We start from the raw sequence: 21,674 nt of genomic DNA on the forward strand, positions 1-21,674 counted from the left end.
CATACAGACTCTGAGACATACAGACATACAGACTGAGACATACAGACTCTGAGACATACAGACTCTAATACATACAGACATACAGACATACAGACTCTGAGACATACAGACTCTAATACATACAGACTCTGAGATATACAGACTCTGAAACATACAGACATACAGACTCTGAGACATACAGACTCTGAGACATACAGACTCTGATACATACAGACATACAGACTCTGAGACATACAGACTCTGAGACATACAGACAGACAGACTCTGAGACATACAGACTCTGAGACATACAGACTCTGAGACATACAGACATACAGACTGAGACATACAGACTCTGAGACATACAGACTCTAATACATACAGACATACAGACTCTGATACATACAGACATACAGACTCTGAGACATACAGACTCTGAGACATACAGACTCTGAGACATACAGACTCTGAGACATACAGACTCCGAGACATACAGACATACAGACTCTGAGACATACAGACATACAGACTCTGAGACATACAGACTGATACATATAGACTCTAATACAGACATACAGACTCGGAGACATACAGACTGAGACATACAGACTCTGAGACATACAGACTCTGAGACATACAGATTTTTTCCGGTCACAACTTGCAGGCTTGTTTTCGAGTTGCTGTGCGTTTTGTTGCCAACCTATTTTGCTACCTGACAACTTTACGGGTTTCACTTTTTAATTACCGTTCATATATTTATTTATTTTTTCCTAAACTTTTTCACTCCGGACGCTTTATCTGGACACGATTCGTCAGGACCTCCAACAGCCGAAGCTAAGTAGTAACATTAACATGATGCCTTCTAATTGCAGCCGCTGTGCTCGCCTTACTTTAATATTCACATGGAAAAGTCCACAGACCCACTCCAAAAAGCTTTCGGAGCCATCATCGACTCAGTGGGTTTTGTCCAACATGTCTCTGGACCCACTCACTGTCACAGTCATACGCTGGACCTAGTTTTGTCCCATGGAATAAATGTTGTGGATCTTAATGTTTTTCCTCATAATCCTGGACTATCGGACCACCATTTTATTACGTTTGCAATTGCAACAAATAATCTGCTCAGACCCCAACCAAGGAACATCAAAAGTCGTGCTATAAATTCACAGACAACACAAAGATTCCTTGATGCCCTTCCAGACTCCCTCTGCCTACCCAAGGACGCCAGAGGACAAAAATCCGTTAACCACCTAACTGAAGATCTCAATTTAACCTTGCGCAATACCCTAGATGCAGTTGCACCCCTAAAAACTAAAAAAATGTCTCATAAGAAACTAGCTCCCTGGTACACAGAAAATACCCGAGCTCTGAAGCAAGCTTCCAGAAAACTGGAACGGAAATGGCGCCACACCAAACTGGAAGTCTTCCGACTAGCTTGGAAGGACGGTACCGTGCAGTACCGAAGAGCCCTTACTGCTGATCGATCGTCCTATTTTTCTAACTTAATTGAAGAAAATAAGAACAATCCGAAATTCCTTTTTGATACTGTGGCAAAGCTAACTAAAAAGCAGCATTCCCCAAGAGAGGATGACTTTCACTTTAGCAGTGATAAATTCATGAACTTCTTTGAGGAAAAGATTATGATTATTAGAAAGCAAATTACGGACTCCTCTTTAAACCTGCGTATTCCTCCAAACCTCAGTTGTCCTGAGTCTGCACAACTCTGCCAGGACCTAGGATCAAGAGAGACGCTCAAGTGTTTTAGTACTATATCTCTTGACACAATGATGAAAATAATCATGGCCTCTAAACCTTCAAGCTGTATACTGGACCCTATTCCAACTAAACTACTGAAAGAGCTGCTTCCTGTGCTTGGCCCTCCTATGTTGAACATAATAAACGGCTCTCTATCCACTGGATGTGTACCAAACTCACTAAAAGTGGCAGTAATAAAGCCTCTCTTGAAAAAGCCAAACCTTGACCCAGAAAATATAAAAAACTATCGGCCTATATCGAATCTTCCATTCCTCTCAAAGATTTTAGAAGGCTGTTGCGCAGCAACTCACTGCCTTCCTGAAGACAAACAATGTATACGAAATGCTTCAGTCTGGTTTTAGACCCCATCATAGCACTGAGACGGCACTTGTGAAGGTGGTAAATGACATTTTAATGGCATCGGACCGAGGCTCTGCATCTGTCCTCGTGCTCCTAGACCTTAGTGCTGCTTTTGATACCATCGATCACCACATTCTTTTGGAGAGTTTGGAAAACCCAAATTGGTCTACACGGACATGTTCTGGCCTGGTTTAGGTCTTATCTGTCGGAAAGATATCAGTTTGTCCTCTGACAAATCAACTGTACATTTCGGTGTTCCTCAAGGTTCTGTTTTAGGACCACTATTGTTTTCACTATATATTTGACCTCTTGGGGATGTTATTCGAAAACATAATGTAAACTTTCACTGCTATGCGGATGACACACAGCTGTACATTTCAATGAAACATGGTGAAGCCCCAAAATTGCCCTCGCTAGAAGCATGTGTTTCAGACATAAGGAAGTGGATGGCTGCAAACTTTCTACTATTAAACTTCGGACAAAACAGAGATGCTTGTTCTAGGTCCCAAGAAACAAAGAGATCTTCTGTTGAATCTGACAATTAATCTTAATGGTTGTACAGTCGTCTCAAATAAAACTGTGAAGGACCTCGGCGTTACTCTGGACCCTGATCTCTCTTTTGAAGAACATATCAAGACCATTTCGAGGACAGCTTTTTTTCCATCTACGTAACATTGCAAAAATCAGAAACTTTCTGTCCAAAAATGATGCAGAAAAATTAATCCATGCTTTTGTCACTTCTAGGTTAGACTACTGCAATGCTCTATTTTCCGGCTACCCGGATAAAGCACTAAATAAACTTCAGTTAGTGCTAAATACGGCTGCTAGAATCCTGACTAGAACCAAAACATTTGATCATATTACTCCAGTGCTAGCCTCTCTACACTGGCTTCCTGTCAAAGCAAGGGCTGATTTCAAGGTTTTACTGCTAACCTACAAAGCATTACATGGGATTGCTCCTACCTACCTCTCTGATTTGGTCCTGCCGTACATACCTACACGTACGCTACGGTCACAAGACACAGGCCTCCTAATTGTCCCTAGAATTTCTAAGCAAACAGCTGGAGGCAGGGCTTTCTCCTATAGAGCTCAATTTTTATGGAACGGTCTGCCTACCCATGTCAGAGACGCAAACTCGGTCTCAACCTTTAAGTGTTTACTGAAGACTCATCTCTTCAGTGGGTCATATGATTGAGTGTAGTCTGGCCCAGGAGTGGGAAGGTGAACGGAAAGGCTCTGGAGCAACGAACCGCCCTTGCTGTCTCTGCCTGGCCGGTTCCCCTCTTTCCACTCGGATTCTCTGCCTCTAACCCTGTTATGGGGGCCGAGTCACTGGCTTGCTGGGGCTCTCTCGTGCCGTCCCTGGGGGTGCGTCACCTGGGTGGGTTGATTCACTGTTGTGGTCAGCCTGTCTGGGTTGCCCCCCCCTTGGGTTGTACCGTGGCGGAGATCTTTGTGGGCTATACTCGGCCTTGTCTCAGGATGGTAAGTTGGTGGTTGAAGATATCCCTCTAGTGGTGTGGGGGCTGTGCTTTGGCAAAGTGGGTGGGGTTATATCCTTCCTGTTTGGCCCTGTCCGGGGTGTCCTCGGATGGGGCCACAGTGTCTCCTGACCCCTCCTGTCTCAGCCTCCAGTATTTATGCTGCAGTAGTTTATGTGTCGGGGGGCTAGGGTCAGTTTGTTATATCTGGAGTACTTCTCCTGTCCTATTCGGTGTCCTGTGTGAATCTAAGTGTGCGTTCTCTAATTCTCTCCTTCTCTCTTTCTTTCTCTCTCTCGGAGGACCTGAGCCCTAGGACCATGCCCCAGGACTACCTGACATGATGACTCCTTGCTGTCCCCAGTCCACCTGGCCATGCTGCTGCTCCAGTTTCAACTGGCCTGGGCCCTAGGACCATGTCCCAGGACTACCTGACATGAGGACTCCTTGCTGTCCCCAGTCCACCTGGCCATGCTCCTGCTCCAGTTTCAACTGTTCTGCCTTACTATTATTCAACCATGCTGGTCATTTATGAACATTTGAACATCTTGGCCACGTTCTGTTATAATCTCCACCCGGCACAGCCAGAAGAGGACTGGCCACCCCACATATGCTCTCTCTAATTCTCTCTTTCTTTCTCTCTCTCGGAGGACCTGAGCCCTAGGACCGTGCCCCAGGACTACCTGACATGATGGCTCCTTGCTGTCCCCAGTCCACCTGACTGTGCTGCTGCTCCAGTTTCAACTGTTCTGCCTTATTATTATTCGACCATGCTGGTCATTTATGAACATTTGAACATCTTGGTCATGTTCTGTTATAATCTCTACCCGGCACAGCCAGAAGAGGACTGGCCACCCCACATAGCCCGGTTCCTCTCTAGGTTTCTTCCTAGGTTTTGGCCTTTCTAGGGAGTTTTTCCTAGCCACCGTGCTTTTACACCTGCATTGTTTGCTGTTTGGGGTTTTAGGCTGGGTTTCTGTACAGCACTTTGAGATATCAGCTGATGTACGAAGGGCTATATAAATAAATTTGATTTGATTTGACTGAGACATACAGACTCTGAGACATACAGACTGAGACATACAGACTCTGGTTAAGATAATGCATTACAAGGTAAGTGGAGGAAGTTAATTAATCGCTCATCGATAGACACTAATGGATTGTAAATATCTGATTTGAATCAGTACTCTCGATCCTAATCCAAGTTTTCACAGTGAACACTCAACAGCAAGACAATTTTATTGCCAAATTTATTTAATTTCAGTTATTTCATTTTACGTGTCAGCATTTTTTTGTCTATAATTTCAGTAGAATTTACAGTTGTGATAACTTCAAGTTCATTACAAAATAGAGCCTTTGCAATAAATAAATATAATATAGATTTATACTTCTACTTTATATGTAATAAAATAAATATATAGTACATCTCATAAATATGATCATTCATATGTACATCTCAGCTGGTTGTATTTTAATAATGTTCCTCTGTGCAGGCTGAACATTTACAAGTCCCTTTCTCTCTCTGGTCTGTCTGTTCCAAAGCTCTCCCTCTGTTCTACAGCTCTCCCTCTCCCTCTGTTCTACAGCTCTCCCTCTCCCTCTGTTCTACAGCTCTCCCTCTCCCTCTGTTCTACAGCTCTCCCTCTGTTCTACAGCTCTCCCTCTGTTCTACAGCTCTCCCTCTGTTCTACAGCTCTCCCTCTGTTCTCCCTCTGTTCTACAGCTCTCCCTCTGTTCTACAGCTCTCCCTCTGTTCTCCCTCTGTTCTACAGCTCTCCCTCTCCCTCTGTTCTACAGTTCTCCATCTGTTCTACAGCTCTCCCTCTGTTCTCCCTCTGTTCTACAGCTCTCCCTCTCCCTCTGTTCTACAGTTCTCCCTCTGTTCTACAGCTCTCCCTCTGTTCTCCCTCTGTTCTACAGCTCTCCCTCTCCCTCTGTTCTACAGTTCTCCATCTGTTCTACAGCTCTTCCTCTGTTCTACAGCTCTTCCTCTGTTCTACAGCTCTTCCTCTGTTCTACATCTCTCCCTCTGTTCTACATCTCTCCCTCTGTTCTACATCTCTCCCTCTGTTCTACAGCTCTCCCTCTGTTCTACAGCTCTCCCTCTGTTCTACAGCTCTCCCTCTGTTCTACAGCTCTCCCTCTGTTCTACAGTTCTCCATCTGTTCTCCCTCTGTTCTACAGCTCTCCCTCTGTTCTACAGCTCTTCCTCTGTTCTACAGTTCTCCCTCTGTTCTACAGCTCTTCCTCTGTTCTACAGTTCTCCCTCTGTTCTACAGCTCTTCCTCTGTTCTACAGCTCTCCCTCTGTTCTACAGCTCTCCCTCTGTTCTACAGCTCTCCCTCTGTTCTACAGCTCTCCCTCTGTTCTACAGCTCTCCCTCTGTTCTACAGCTCTCCCTCTGTTCTACAGCTCTCCCTCTCCCTCTGTTCTACAGCTCTCCCTCTGTTCTACAGCTCTCCCTCTGTTCTCCAGCTCTCCCTCTGTTCTACAGCTCTCCCTAAGTTCTACAGTTCTCCCTCTGTTCTCCCTCTGTTCTACAGCTCTCCCTCTGTTCTACAGCTCTCCCTCTCCCTCTGTTCTACAGCTCTCCCTCTGTTCTACAGCTCTCCCTCTGTTCTCCAGCTCTCCCTCTGTTCTACAGCTCTCCTAAGTTCTACATCTCTCCCTCTGTTCTAAATCTCTCCCTCTGTTCTACAGCTCTCCCGCTGTTCTACAGCTCTCCTAAGTTCTACAGTTCTCCATCTGTTCTCCCTCTGTTCTACAGTTCTCCCTCTGTTCTACAGCTCTTCCTCTGTTCTACAGTTCTCCCTCTGTTCTACAGCTCTTCCTCTGTTCTACAGCTCTCCCTCTGTTCTACATCTCTCCCTCTGTTCTACATCTCTCCCTCTGTTCTCCCTCTGTTCTACAGCTCTCCCTCTCCCTCTGTTCTACAGCTCTCCCTCTGTTCTACAGCTCTCCCTCTGTTCTACAGCTCTCCCTCTGTTCTACAGCTCTCCCTCTGTTCTACAGCTCTCCCTCTGTTCTACAGCTCTCCCTCTGTTCTCCAGCTCTCCCTCTGTTCTACAGCTCTCCCTAAGTTCTACAGTTCTCCCTCTGTTCTCCCTCTGTTCTACAGTTCTCCCTCTGTTCTACAGCTCTCCCTCTGTTCTACAGCTCTCCCTAAGTTCTACAGCTCTTCCTCTGTTCTACAGTTCTCCCTCTGTTCTCCCTCTGTTCTACAGTTCTCCCTCTGTTCAAAAGTCAAAACACAGACACATACAGAATCCTCCTACAGACACACACCACAGCTTTACTCTGGTCATGGAAGTGCTTTCATTTTCAAGGTTACTGTAGCCTAGTAGTGTAATCTCACTGTAGTCTCGCGGTGTAATCTCACTGTAGCCTAGTAGTGTAACCTCACTGTAGTCTCGCGGTGTAATCTCACTGTAGCCTAGTAGTGTAACCTCACTGTAGCCTAGTAGTGTAACCTCACTGTAGCCTAGTAGTGTAACCTCACTGTAGCCTAGTAGTGTAACCTCACTGTAGCCTAGTAGTGTAACCTCACTGTAGCCTAGTAGTGTAACCTCACTGTAGCCTAGTAGTGTAACCTCACTGTGGCCTAGTATTGTAACCTCACTGTAGCCTAGTAGTGTAATCTCACTGTAGTCTCGCGGTGTAATCTCACTGTAGCCTAGTAGTGTAACCTCACTGTAGCCTAGTAGTGTAACCTCACTGTAGCCTAGTAGTGTAACCTCACTGTAGCCTAGTAGTGTAACCTCACTGTAGCCTAGTAGTGTAACCTCACTGTAGCCTAGTAGTGTAACCTCACTGTGGCCTAGTAGTGTAACCTCACTGTAGTCTCGCGGTGTAATCTCACTGTAGCCTAGTAGTGTAACCTCACTGTAGCCTAGTAGTGTAACCTCACTGTAGCCTAGTAGTGTAACCTCACTGTAGCCTAGTAGTGTAACCTCACTGTGGCCTAGTAGTGTAACCTCACTGTAGCCTAGTAGTGTAACCTCAATGTAGTCTAGTAGTGTAATCTCACTGTAGTCTAGTAGTGTAATCTCACTGTAGTCTAGTAGTGTAATCTCACTGTAGTCTAGTAGTGTAATCTCACTGTAGTCTAGTAGTGTAATCTCACTGTAGTCTAGTGGTGTAATCTCACTGTAGTCTAGTGGTGTAACCTCACTGTAATCTCACTGTAGTCTAGTGGTGTAATCTCACTGTAGTCTAGTAGTGTAATCTCACTGTAGTCTAGTGGTGTAATCTCACTGTAGTCTAGTGGTGTAATCTCACTGTAGTCTAGTGGTGTAATCTCACTGTAGTCTAGTAGTGTAACCTCACTGTAGTCTAGTGGTGTAACCTCACCGTAGTCTAGTGGTGTAACCTCACTGTAGTCTAGTGGTGTAATCTCACTGTAGTCTAGTAGTGTAATCTCAATGTAGTCTAGTAGTGTAACCTCACTGTAGTCTAGTCGTGTAATCTCACTGTAGTCTAGTAGGGTAACCTCAATGTAGTGTAACCTCACTGTAGTCTAGTAGTGTAACCTCAATGTAGTCTAGTATTGTAACCTCAGTGTAGTCTAGTATTGTAACCTCACTGTAGTCTAGTAGTGTAATCTCACTGTAGTCTAGTAGTGTAACCTCACTGTAGTCTGGTAGTGTAGCATCACTGTAGTCTAGTAGTGTAACCTTACTGTAGTCTAGTGGTGTAATCTCACTGTGGCCTAGTATTGTAACCTCACTGTAGTCTAGTGGTGTAACCTCACTGTAGTCTAGTATTGTAACCTCACTGTAGTCTAGTAGTGTAATCTCACTGTAGTCTAGTAGTGTAATCTCACTGTAGTCTAGTAGTGTAATCTCACTGTAGTCTAGTGGTGTAATCTCACTGTAGTCTAGTAGTGTAATCTCACTGTAGTCTAGTAGTGTAACCTCACTGTAGTCTGGTAGTGTAGCATCACTGTAGTCTAGTAGTGTAACCTTACTGTAGTCTAGTGGTGTAATCTCACTGTGGCCTAGTATTGTAACCTCACTGTAGTCTAGTGGTGTAACCTCACTGTAGTCTAGTAGTGTAACCTCACTGTAGTCTGGTAGTGTAATCTCAATGTAGTCTAGTAGTGTAATCTCACTGTAGTCTAGTGGTGTAATCTCACTGTAGTCTCGCTGTGTAATCTCACTGTAGTCTAGTAGTGTAATCTCACTGTAGTCTAGTAGTGTAACCTCACTGTAGTCTGGTAGTGTAGCATCACTGTAGTCTAGTAGTGTAACCTTACTGTAGTCTAGTGGTGTAATCTCACTGTGGCCTAGTATTGTAACCTCACTGTAGTCTAGTGGTGTAACCTCACTGTAGTCTAGTAGTGTAACCTCACTGTAGTCTGGTGGTGTAACCTCACTGTAGTCTAGTAGTGTAACCTCACTGTAGTCTAGTAGTGTAATCTCACTGTAGTCTAGTGGTGTAACCTCACTGTAGTCTAGTAGTGTAATCTCACTGTAGTCTAGTGGTGTAATCTCACTGTAGTCTAGTAGTGTAATCTCACTGTAGTCTAGTGGTGTAATCTCACTGTAGTCTAGTGGTGTAATCTCACTGTAGTCTAGTGGTGTAATCTCACTGTAGTCTAGTGGTGTAATCTCACTGTAGTCTAGTGGTGTAATCTCACTGTAGTCTAGTGGTGTAACCTCACCGTAGTCTAGTGGTGTAACCTCACTGTAGTCTAGTGGTGTAATCTCACTGTAGTCTAGTAGTGTAATCTCAATGTAGTCTAGTAGTGTAACCTCACTGTAGTCTAGTCGTGTAATCTCACTGTAGTCTAGTAGGGTAACCTCAATGTAGTCTAGTAGTGTAACCTCACTGTAGTCTAGTAGTGTAACCTCAATGTAGTCTAGTATTGTAACCTCACTGTAGTCTAGTATTGTAACCTCACTGTAGCCTAGTAGGGTAACCTCAATGTAGTCTAGTAGTGTAACCTCACTGTAGTCTAGTGGTGTAATCTCACTGTAGTCTAGTAGTGTAATCTCACTGTAGTCTAGTATTGTAACCTCACTGTAGCCTAGTAGGGTAACCTCAATGTAGTCTAGTAGTGTAATCTCACTGTAGTCTAGTAGTGTAACCTCACTGTAGTCTAGTGGTGTAATCTCACTGTAGTCTAGTGGTGTAATCTCACTGTAGTCTAGTATTGTAACCTCACTGTAGCCTAGTAGGGTAACCTCACTGTAGTCTGGTGGAGTAACCTCACTGTAGTCTAGTAGTGTAACCTCACTGTAGTCTAGTAGTGTAATCTCACTGTAGTCTAGTAGTGTAATCTCACTGTAGTCTAGTAGTGTAATCTCACTGTAGTCTAGTAGTGTAATCTCACTGTAGTCTAGTGGTGTAATCTCACTGTAGTCTAGTAGTGTAATCTCACTGTAGTCTAGTAGTGTAATCTCACTGTAGTCTAGTAGTGTAATCTCACTGTAGTCTAGTAGTGTAATCTCACTGTAGTCTAGTAGTGTAACCTCACTGTAGCCTAGTAGAGTAACCTCACTGTAGTCTGGTGGAGTAACCTCACTGTAGTCTGGTGGTGTAACCTCACTGTAGTCTAGTAGTGTAACCTCACTGTAGTCTAGTAGTGTAATCTCACTGTAGTCTAGTGGTGTAATCTCACTGTAGTCTAGTAGTGTAACCTCACTGTAGTCTAGTGGTGTAATCTCACTGTAGTCTAGTAGTGTAATCTCACTGTAGTCTAGTAGTGTAATCTCACTGTAGTCTAGTGGTGTAATCTCACTGTAGTCTCGCGGTGTAATCTCACTGTAGTCTAGTAGTGTAATCTCACTGTAGTCTAGTAGTGTAACCTCACTGTAGTCTAGTAGTGTAACATCACTGTAGTCTAGTAGTGTAGCATCACTGTAGTCTAGTGGTGTAATCTCACTGTGGCCTAGTATGTAACCTCACTGTAGTCTAGTGGTGTAACCTCACTGTAGTGTAACCTCACTGTAGTCTGGTAGTGTAATCTCAATGTAGTCTAGTAGTGTAATCTCACTGTAGTCTAGTGGTGTAATCTCACTGTAGTCTCGCGGTGTAATCTCACTGTAGTCTAGTAGTGTAATCTCACTGTAGTCTAGTAGTGTAACCTCACTGTAGTCTAGTAGTGTAACCTTACTGTAGTCTAGTGGTGTAATCTCACTGTGGCCTAGTATTGTAACCTCACTGTAGTCTAGTGGTGTAACCTCACTGTAGTCTAGTAGTGTAACCTCACTGTAGTCTGCTGGTGTAACCTCACTGTAGTCTGGTGGAGTAACCTCACTGTAGTCTAGTAGTGTAAACTCACTGTAGTCTGGTAGTGTAAACTCACTGTAGTCTAGTAGTGTAACCTCACTGTAGTCTAGTGGTGTAACCTCACTGTAGTCTAGTGGTGTAACCTCACTGTAGTCTAGTGGTGTAACCTCACTGTAGTCTAGTGGTGTAACCTCACTGTAGTCTGGTAGTGTAACCTCACTGTGGCCTAGTGCTGTAACCTCACTCTAGTGTAACCTCACCGTAGCCTAGTAATGTAACCTCACTGTAGTCTGGTAGTGTACCTCACTGTAGCCTAGTGCTGTAACCTCACCGTAGCCTAGTAATGTAACCTCACCGTAGTCTGGTAGTGTACCTCACTGTAGCCTAGTGCTGTAACCTCACCGTAGCCTAGTAATGTAACCTCACTGTAGTCTGGTAGTGTAACCTCACTGTAGCCTAGTGCTGTAACCTTGCTGTATTGTAACCTTGCTATAGTCTGATAGTGTAACCTCACTAGTCTGGTAGTGTAACCTCACTAGTCTGGTAGTGTAACATCACTGTAGTCTTGTAGTGTAACCTCACTGTAGTCTAGTAGTGTAACCTCACTGTAGTCTAGTAGTGTAACCTCACTGTAGTCTAGTAGTGTAACCTCACTGTAGTCTAGTAGTGTAACCTCACTGTAGTCTAGTAGTGTAACCTCACTGTAGTCTAGTAGTGTAACCTCACTGTAGTGTAACCTCACTGTAGTCTAGTAGTGTAACCTCACTGTAGTCTAGTAGTGTAACCTCACTGTAGTGTAACCTCACTGTAGTCTAGTAGTGTAACCTCACTGTAGTCTAGTAGTGTAACCTCACTGTAGTGTAACCTCACTGTAGTCTAGTAATGTAGCCTCACTGTAGTCTGGTAGTGTAACCTCACTGTAGTCTAGTGGTGTAACCTCACTGTAGTCTGGTGGTGTAACCTCACTGTAGTCTAGTGGTGTAACCTCACTGTAGTCTGGTGGTGTAACCTCACTGTAGTCTAGTGTTGTATCCTCACTGTAGTCTGGTAGTGTAACCTCACTGTAGTCTAGTAGTGTAACCTCACTGTAGTCTGGTGGTGTAACCTCACTGTAGTCTAGTGTTGTAACCTCACTGTAGTCTGGTAGTGTAACCTCACTGTAGTCTAGTAGTGTAACCTCACTGTAGTCTAGTAGTGTAACCTCACTGTAGTGTAACATCACTGTAGTCTAGTAGTGTAACCTCACTGTAGTCTGGTAGTGTAACCTCACTGTAGTCTGGTAGTGTAACCTCACTGTAGTCTGGTAGTGTAACCTCACGGTGGTGTAATGTCACTGTAGTCTAGTAGTGTAACCTCACTGTAGTCTAGTGGTGTAACCTCACTGTAGTGTAAGCTCACTGTAGTCTAGTGGTGTAATCTCACTGTAGTCTGGTAGTGTAACCTCACTGTAGTCTGGTAGTGTAACCGCACTGTAGTCTGGTAGTGTAACCTCACTGTAGTCTGGTAGTGTAACCTCACTGTGGTGTAATCTCACTGTAGTGTAACCTCACTGTAGTCTGGTAGTGTAACCTCACTGTAGTCTAGTGGTGTAACCTCACTGTAGTCTAGTGTAACCTCACTGTAGCCTAGTATTGTAACCTCACTGTAGCCTAGTAGTGTAACCTCACTGTGGCCTAGTAGTGTAACCTCACTGTAGTCTAGTAGTTTAACCTCACTGTGGCCTAGTAGTGTAACCTCAATGTAGTCTAGTAGTGTAACCTCAATGTAGTCTAGTAGTGTAACCTCACTGTAGTCTAGTGGTGTAACCTCACTGTAGTGTAAGCTCACTGTAGTCTAGTGGTGTAATCTCACCGTAGTCTGGTAGTGTAACCTCACTGTAGTCTGGTAGTGTAACCGCACTGTAGTCTGGTAGTGTAACCTCACTGTAGTCTGGTAGTGTAACCTCACTGTGGTGTAATCTCACTGTAGTCTGGTAGTGTAACCTCACTGTAGTCTAGTGGTGTAACCTCACTCTAGTGTAACCTCACTGTAGCCTAGTATTGTAACCTCACTGTAGCCTAGTAGTGTAACCTCACTGTGGCCTAGTAGTGTAACCTCACTGTAGTCTAGTAGTTTAACCTCACTGTGGCCTAGTAGTGTAACCTCACTGTAGCCTAGTAGTGTAACCTCACTGTAGCCTAGTAGTGTAACCTCACTGTAGCCTAGTAGTGTAACCTCACTGTAGCCTAGTAGTGTAACCTCACTGTGGCCTAGTAGTGTAACCTCACTGTAGCCTAGTAGTGTAACCTCACTGTAGCCTAGTAGTGTAACCTCACTGTAGCCTAGTAGTGTAATCTCACTGTAGCCTAGTAGTGTAACCTCACTGTGGCCTAGTAGTGTAATCTCACTGTAGCCTAGTAGTGTAATCTCACTGTAGCCTAGTAGTGTAATCTCACTGTAGCCTAGTAGTGTAATCTCACTGTAGCCTAGTAGTGTAACCTCACTGTGGCCTAGTAGTGTAATCTCACTGTAGTGTAACCTCACTGTAGTCTAGTAGTGTAACCTCACTGTAGTCTAGTAGTGTAACCTCACTGTAGTCTAGTAGTGTAACCTCACTGTAGTCTAGTAGTGTAACCTCACTGTAGTCTAGTAGTGTAACCTCACTGTAGTCTGGTAGTGTAACCTCACTGTAGTCTAGTAGTGTAACCTCACTGTAGCCTAGTAGTGTAACCTCACTGTAGTCTAGTAGTGTAACCTCAATGTAGTCTAGTAGTGTAACCTCACTGTAGTCTAGTAGTGTAATCTCACTGTAGTCTAGTAGTGTAATCTCACTGTAGTCTAGTATTGTAACCTCACTGTAGTCTCGTAGTGTAATCTCACTGTAGTGTAACCTCACTGTAGTCTAGTAGTGTAATCTCACTGTAGTCTAGTAGTGTAACCTCACTGTAGTCTGGTAGTGTAGCATCACTGTAGTCTAGTGGTGTAATCTCACTGTAGTCTAGTAGTGTAATCTCACTGTAGTAGTAAACTCACTGTAGTCTAGTGTTGTAACCTCACTGTAGTGTAACCTCACTGTAGTCTAGTGTTGTAACCTCACTGTAGTGTAACCTCACTGTAGTCTAGTGTTGTAACCTCACTGTAGTGTAACCTCACTGTAGTCTAGTGTTGTAACCTCACTGTAGTGTAACCTCACTGTAGTTTAGTGTTGTAACCTCACTGTAGTGTAACCTCACTGTAGTCTAGTGGTGTAACCTCACTGTAGTCTAGTAGTGTAGCCTCACTGTAGTCTAGTGGTGTAACCTCACTGTAGTGTAACCTCACTGTAGTCTAGTGGTGTAACCTCACTGTAGTGTAACCTCACTGTAGTCTAGTAGTGTAACCTCACTGTAGTGTAACCTCACTGTAGTGTAACCTCACTGTAGTGTAACCTCACTGTAGTCTAGTAGTGTAACCTCACTGTAGTCTAGTGGTGTAACCTCACTGTAGTCTAGTGGTGTAACCTCACTGTAGTCTAGTGGTGTAACCTCACTGTAGTCTAGTAGTGTAACCTCACTGTAGTCTAGTAGTGTAACCTCACTGTAGTCTGGTAGTGTAACCTCACTGTAGTCTAGTAGTGTAACCTCACTGTAGTCTAGTGGTGTAACCTCACTGTAGTCTAGTGGTGTAACCTCACTGTAGTCTAGTGGTGTAACCTCACTGTAGTCTAGTGGTGTAACCTCACTGTAGTCTAGTGGTGTAACCTCACTGTAGTCTAGTAGTGTAACCTCACTGTAGTCTAGTAGTGTAACCTCACTGTGGCCTAGTAGTGTAACCTCAATGTAGTCTAGTAGTGTAACCTCAATGTAGTCTAGTAGTGTAACCTCACTGTAGTCTAGTGGTGTAACCTCACTGTAGTGTAAGCTCACTGTAGTCTAGTGGTGTAATCTCACTGTAGTCTGGTAGTGTAACCTCACTGTAGTGTAACCTCACTGTAGTCTGGTAGTGTAACCTCACTGTAGTCTGGTAGTGTAACCTCACTGTGGTGTAATCTCACTGTAGTCTAGTAGTGTAAACTCACTGTAGTCTGGTAGTGTAACCTCACTGTAGTCTAGTGGTGTAACCTCACTCTAGTGTGTAACCTCACTGTAGCCTAGTATTGTAACCTCACTGTAGCCTAGTAGTGTAACCTCACTGTGGCCTAGTAGTGTAACCTCACTGTAGTCTAGTAGTTTAACCTCACTGTGGCCTAGTAGTGTAACCTCAATGTAGTCTAGTAGTGTAACCTCACTGTAGCCTAGTAGTGTAACCTCACTGTAGCCTAGTAGTGTAACCTCACTGTAGCCTAGTAGTGTAACCTCACTGTAGCCTAGTAGTGTAACCTCACTGTAGCCTAGTAGTGTAACCTCACTGTAGCCTAGTAGTGTAACCTCACTGTAGCCTAGTAGTGTAACCTCACTGTAGCCTAGTAGTGTAACCTCACTGTGGCCTAGTAGTGTAACCTCACTGTAGCCTAGTAGTGTAATCTCACTGTAGCCTAGTAGTGTAATCTCACTGTAGCCTAGTAGTGTAATCTCACTGTAGCCTAGTAGTGTAACCTCACTGTAGTCTAGTAGTGTAATCTCACTGTAGTGTAACCTCACTGTAGTCTAGTAGTGTAATCTCACTGTAGTCTAGTAGTGTAACCTCACTGTAGTCTGGTAGTGTAACCTCACTGTAGTCTAGTAGTGTAACCTCACTGTAGTCTGGTAGTGTAACCTCACTGTAGTCTAGTAGTGTAATCTCACTGTAGTCTAGTAGTGTAACCTCACTGTAGTCTAGTAGTGTAACCTCACTGTAGTCTAGTAGTGTAACCTCACTGTAGTCTAGTAGTGTAACCTCACTGTAGTCTAGTAGTGTAATCTCACTGTAGTCTAGTAGTGTAATCTCACTGTAGTCTAGTAGTGTAACCTCACTGTAGTCTAGTAGTGTAACCTCACTGTAGTCTAGTAGTGTAACCTCACTGTAGTCTAGTAGTGTAACCTTACTGTAGCCTAGTAGTGTAACCTCACTGTAGTCTAGTAGTGTAACCTCACCGTAGTCTAGTAGTGTAACCTCACTGTAGTCTGGTAGTGTAACCTCACTGTAGTGTAATCTCACTGTAGTCTAGTGTTGTAACCTCACTGTAGTGTAAACTCACTGTAGTCTAGTGTTCTAACCTCACTGTAGTGTAACCTCACTGTAGTCTAGTGTTGTAACCTCACTGTAGTGTAACCTCACTGTAGTCTAGTGTTGTAACCTCACTGTAGTGTAACCTCACTGTAGTTTAGTGTTGTAACCTCACTGTAGTGTAACCTCACTGTAGTCTAGTGGTGTAACCTCACTGTAGTCTAGTAATGTAGCCTCACTGTAGTCTAGTGGTGTAACCTCACTGTAGTGTAACCTCACTGTAGTCTAGTGGTGTAACCTCACTGTAGTGTAACCTCACTGTAGTCTAGTAGTGTAACCTCACTGTAGTGTAACCTCACTGTAGTGTAACCTCACTGTAGTCTAGTAGTGTAACCTCACTGTAGTCTAGTAGTGTAACCTCACCGTAGTCTAGTGGTGTAACCTTACTGTAGTCTAGTGGTGTAACCTCACTGTAGTCTAGTGGTGTAACCTCACTGTAGTCTAGTAGTGTAACCTCACTGTAGTCTAGTAGTGTAACCTCACTGTAGTCTGGTAGTGTAACCTCACTGTAGTCTAGTAGTGTAACCTCACTGTAGTCTAGTAGTGTAACCTCACTGTAGTCTAGTGGTGTAACCTCACTGTAGTCTAGTGGTGTAACCTCACTGTAGTCTGGTGGTGTAACCTCACTGTAGTCTGGTGGTGTAACCTCACTGTAGTCTAGTAGTGTAACCTCACTGTAGTCTAGTAGTGTAACCTCACTGTAGTCTAGTAGTGTAACCTCACTGTAGTCTAGTAGTGTAACCTCACTGTAGTCTAGTGGTGTAACCTCACTGTAGTCTAGTGGTGTAACCTCACTGTAGTCTAGTAGTGTAACCTCACTGTAGTCTAGTAGTGTAACCTCACTGTAGTCTAGTAGTGTAACCTCACTGTAGTCTGGTAGTGTAACCTCACTGTAGTCTAGTGGTGTAACCTCACTGTAGCCTAGTAGTGTAACCTCACTGTTGTCTACATACAGCATCTCCTAGTCTTTCTAGATGCCACAACATCTGCTACTATTATGAGTTTGAGGATAAACTGTTTTAGAGAGGAGAAGGCTGTTTGGTTGGCCTGCTCAGGGGGGGAAGTCATGTTGACCCTGTAGAGGCAATTAGTAAATCCTCTTTCATCTTCATATGTCTTACATTGGAGATTGTCAGATGTTTTCCCTTCTCTGTTGCCAGAAGTTAGGAACTACACTACAAGACCAACAGCATGTGGACACCTGCTCTTCCAATATCTCATTCCAAAATCATGTGCATTAATTTGGAGTTGGTCCCCCCCTTTGCTGCTATAACAGCCTCCACTCTTCTGGGAAGGCTTTCCACTAGATGTTGGAACATTGCTGCTATAACAGCCTCCACTCTTCTGGGAAGGCTTTCCACTAGATGTTGGAACATTGCTGCTATAACAGCCTCCACTCTTCTGGGAAGGCTTTCCACTAGATGTTGGAACATGTTGGAACATTGCTGCTATAACAGCCTCCACTCTTCTGGGAAGGCTTTCCACTAGATGTTAGGACATTGCTGCTATAACAGCCTCCAGTCTTCTGGGAAGGCTTTCCACTAGATGTTGGAACATGTTGGAACATTGCTGCTATAACAGCCTCCACTCTTCTGGGAAGGCTTTCCACTAGATGTTGGAACATTGCTGCTATAACAGCCTCCACTCTTCTGGGAAGGCTTTCCACTAGATGTTGGAACATTGCTGCTATAACAGCCTCCACTCTTCTGGGAAGGCTTTCCACTAGATGTTGGAACATTGCTGCTATAACAGCCTCCACTCTTCTGGGAAGGCTTTCCACTAGATGTTGGAACATTGCTGCTATAACAGCCTCCACTCTTCTGGGAAGGCTTTCCACTAGATGTAGGAACATTGCTGCTATAACAGCCTCCACTCGTCTGGGAAGGCTTTCCACTAGATGTTGGAACATTGCTGCTATAACAGCCTCCACTCTTCTGGGAAGGCTTTCCACTAGATGTTGGAACATTGCTGCTATAACAGCCTCCACTCTTCTGGGAAGGCTTTCCACTAGATGTTGGAACATTGCTGCTATAACAGCCTCCACTCTTCTGGGAAGGCTTTCCACTAGATGTTGGAACATTGCTGCAGGGACTTGCTTCCATTCAGCCACAGGAGTATTAGTGAGGTCGGGCACTGATGTTGGGGGCGATTAGGCCTGGCTCGCAGTCGGCGTTCCAATTCATCCCAAAGGTGTTTGATGGTGTTGAGGTCAGGGCTCTGTGCAGGCCAGTCAAGTTCTTCCACACTGATCTCGATAAACCTTTTCTGTATGGACCTCGCTTTGTGCACGGGAGCATTGTCATGCTGAAACAGGAAAGGGCCTTCCCCAAACTGTTGCCACAAAGTTGGAAGCACAGAATCTTCTAGAATGTCATTGTGTGCTGTAGCATAAAATTTCCCCTTCGTTGGAACTAAGGGGCCCGGACCATGAAAAACAGCCCCAGACCATTATTCCTCCTCCACCAAACTTTACAGTTGGCACTATGCATTCAGGCAGTTAGCGTTCTCCTGGCATCCGCCAAACCCAGATTGACCCTGTTGGACTGCCAGATGGTAAAGCGTGATTCATCACTCCAGAGAACGCGTTTCCACTACTCTAGAGTCCAATGGCGGCGAGCTTTACACCACTCCAGCCGATGCTTGACATTGAGCATGGTGATCTTAGGCTTGTGTGCTGCTGCTCAGTCATGGAAACCCATTTCATGAAGCTCCCGACGAACGGTTCTTGTGCTGACATTGCATCCAGAGGCAGTTTGGAACTCGGTAGTGAGTGTTGCAACCGAGGACAGACGATTTTTATGCGCTTTGCGCTTTAGCATTCTGCGGTCCAGTTCTGTGAGCTTGTGTGGTCTACCACTTCACGGCTGAGCCGTTGTTGCTCCTAGATGTTTCCACTTCACAATAACAGCACTTACAGTTGAGTGGCGCAGCTCTATCAGGGCATCAATTTTATGAACTGACTTGTTGAAAAGGTGGCATCCTATGACGGTGCCACGTTGAAAGTTACTGAGCTCACCTTCCGGGTGGCGCAGTGGTGAAGGGCGCCAGCTGTGCCATCAGAGACTCTGGGTTTGCGCCCAGGCTCTGTCGTAACCGGCCGCGACCGGGAGGTCCGTGGGGCGACGCACAATTGGCCTAGCGTCGTCCGGGTTAGGGAGGGCTTGGCCGGTAGGGATATCCTTGTCTCATCGCGCACCAGCGACTCCTGTGGCGGGCCGGGCGCAGTGCGCGCTAACCAAGGTTGCCAGGTACACGGTGTTTCCGGGTTGGATGTGCGCTGTGTTAAGAAGCAGTGCGGCTGGTTGGGTTGTGTATCGGAGGAAGCATGACTTTCAACCTTCGTCTCTCCCGAGCCCGTACGGGAGTTGTCGCGATAAGACAAGATAGTAGCTACTACAACAATTGGACACCACGAAATTGGGGAGAAAAAAGGGTAAAATAAAAAAAATTAAAAAATAAAGTTACTGAGCTCCTCAGTACCGGCCAATCTACTGCCAATGTTTGTCTATGGAGATTGCATGGCTGTGTGCTTGATTTTATACACCTGTCAGCAATGTGTGTGGCTGAAATAGAATCCTCTAATTTGAAGGGGTGTCCACATACTGCTGTGTATATAGTGTATCAAGGATTTCACATTCGTTGTCATCTGCATTTAATTGAAATGCTATCTAGCTGCACCATCCATGTCCTTGACTGTACCAACTGAATTCATGTTTTACATTTATCACATAGTCAAAAAGTATTACATGTATCCCAGCTCATCACATATCTTTACATTGATCATATCACTTATGTGCCAAGTTCTGCCAACCCTGTTACACCTGGATGCTCCTCCATGGCCAATCTGTCTCCATCACATATACATACTAGGTAGTAAGTAGTGTACTCTCTCTCTCTCCCAGCTCAGCCCTGACATCACAATGACTAGTCAGAAGATCAGTTCTCTCTACACGTTGATTTAGAACACTCTGACATCACAATGACTAGTCAGAAGATCAGTTCTCTCTACACGTTGATTTAGAACACTCTGACATCACAATGACTAGTCAGAAGACCAGTTCTCTCTACACGTTGATTTAGAACACTCTGACATCACAATGACTAGTCAGAAGACCAGTTCTCTCTACACGTTGATTTAGAACACACTGACATTCTCTCAACTTCCCTTGGTCAATCCCTCCCTCGCTCCCTGGAGTTCTCTGGTTGCTGTGGTGAATGGCTTGGCTAGAGTAGTGTCCACTGGTCATCTCAGCTAGTCTGATCAACTTTCCATTACTTGTTCATTAATAGTCCTCAGACCCCTTACTCAAACTGCTGTGGACTAACCCCAAACCCTTTCTTATTTGCAGTGAATTATTGCTGGTTAATTATCTTATTATGTATAAAAGTGGTTCTCATCAGGAAAAGTCTTTGTCTTCTTCAGGTGGTTAGTGGTTCAGGTGGTTTTAACCTGCGGTTATCCCAGGGTGGGTTAGGCAGTCATACAGGCCTGAACGCCAGTCCAGTCTCTCTCTCTCCATCTCCAGGGATTTTCTCCTCTCAACCCTGTGCTCTCCTCCAGAGTGAGGTCTTATGGGCCTAATAACACCCCCCTCTAGTAGGACTCCCCCTCTCTCTCCTCAGTGGCTGGAGAGAAGAGCGTCTCCTACACTCTGCTCTGACCCCTCTGAGGTCAAACAGTCCTCTCACAGTGTTAACGTCCAGGAACACAAGCTATGTTTATCTCTCTTGTTGGTGGTCCATTCGGAGGAATGGGAGGGGGGACCTTTTGGCTGGAGGGGCAATACATAAACAGCTTTACAGGGGGAGTGGGGCTGGAGGCGTGGGAGCGAGGTCAGAGGGAGTATTGAGTCCTGTCCTTAGTCCCAAACTCTCCTCCCTTTCCTCATCCCTCTCTCCCAGGCTCAGCCCTGGTCACCTGTATTGGAACAGATCTCTGTAAGCCTGGGGGATCTTCTCTATCTCCACAGGCCGAGGCAGGAAGTGCGTTAGTTTCTGGTGTTTCTTCGTCCTCCCCCCCTCCCGTGGCGAGCCGTCCTTGTTGAGCGCTACGTAGTAGAAGCGTCCGGTGTCGGTGTGTTTGTAGAGCGTAGAGGCGTATGTGTTGTACCAATTCTCCTCAAACTGCTCTCTGAACACGCACTCCGCTGTTAACTTCTTCTGCGGAAGAGAGGGAGAGATGGTTGAGTGTGGTGTTCATACAGTAGCTTCATTAGGATATAATTCATGGATTAGTTCATTTATATGTTATTAATATTTTGCCAACAGTTTGAGGAGGAAATTTCACAGCAACAGTTCATAACACAATAATCAACAACAAAGAGCTGCTGAGGGAGTGAGAGAAGGGGAGACTAAGGGAGAGAAAGCCTGCTGAGGGGGTGAGAGAAGGTAAGAAGGTGGAACTAAGGGGGAGAAAGCATGCTGAGGGGGTGAGAGAAGGTAAGAAGGTGGAACTAAGGGAGAGAAAGCCTGCTGAGGGGGTGAGAGAAGGTAAGAAGGTGGAACTAAGGGAGAGAAAGCCTGCTGAGGGGGTGAGAGAAGGTAAGAAGGTGGAACTAAGGGAGAGAAAGCCTGCTGAGGGGGTGAGAGAAGGTAAGAAGGTGGAACTAAGGGAGAGAAAGCCTGCTGAGGGGGTGAGAGAAGGTAAGAAGGGGAGACTAAGGGAGAGAAAGCCTGCTGAGGGGGTGAGAGAAGGTAAGAAGG

The 21,674-nt window shown here is 45.0% G+C and overlaps 2 long non-coding RNA genes across 4 annotated transcripts; both read right to left on the bottom strand.

Moving 5' to 3' along the window:
* Positions 1-9,494: 9,494 nt before the first annotated feature.
* On the bottom strand, positions 9,495-11,445 carry LOC127929777 (uncharacterized). Its single transcript, XR_008136149.1, has 3 exons — positions 10,952-11,445; positions 10,688-10,903; positions 9,495-9,544 (listed from the first exon to the last, which is right to left on the bottom strand). It is a non-coding gene; the product is annotated as an uncharacterized LOC127929777 (long non-coding RNA).
* A 2,919-nt stretch (positions 11,446-14,364) lies between these two features.
* On the bottom strand, positions 14,365-16,669 carry LOC127929778 (uncharacterized). Of its 3 annotated transcripts, none has more exons than XR_008136150.1 (4): positions 16,570-16,669; positions 16,186-16,225; positions 15,786-15,833; positions 14,365-14,383 (listed from the first exon to the last, which is right to left on the bottom strand). It is a non-coding gene; the product is annotated as an uncharacterized LOC127929778 (long non-coding RNA). The 3 variants fall into 3 exon arrangements; XR_008136151.1 differs by lacking the exon at positions 14,365-14,383 and adding an exon at positions 15,455-15,473; XR_008136152.1 differs by lacking the exon at positions 14,365-14,383 and adding an exon at positions 15,503-15,521.
* Between the last annotated feature and the right edge of the window lie 5,005 nt (positions 16,670-21,674).

Source organism: Oncorhynchus keta, chromosome 4 (genome assembly GCF_023373465.1).
Source record: "Oncorhynchus keta strain PuntledgeMale-10-30-2019 chromosome 4, Oket_V2, whole genome shotgun sequence".
NCBI classification, from domain to species: Eukaryota; Metazoa; Chordata; class Actinopteri; order Salmoniformes; family Salmonidae; genus Oncorhynchus; species Oncorhynchus keta.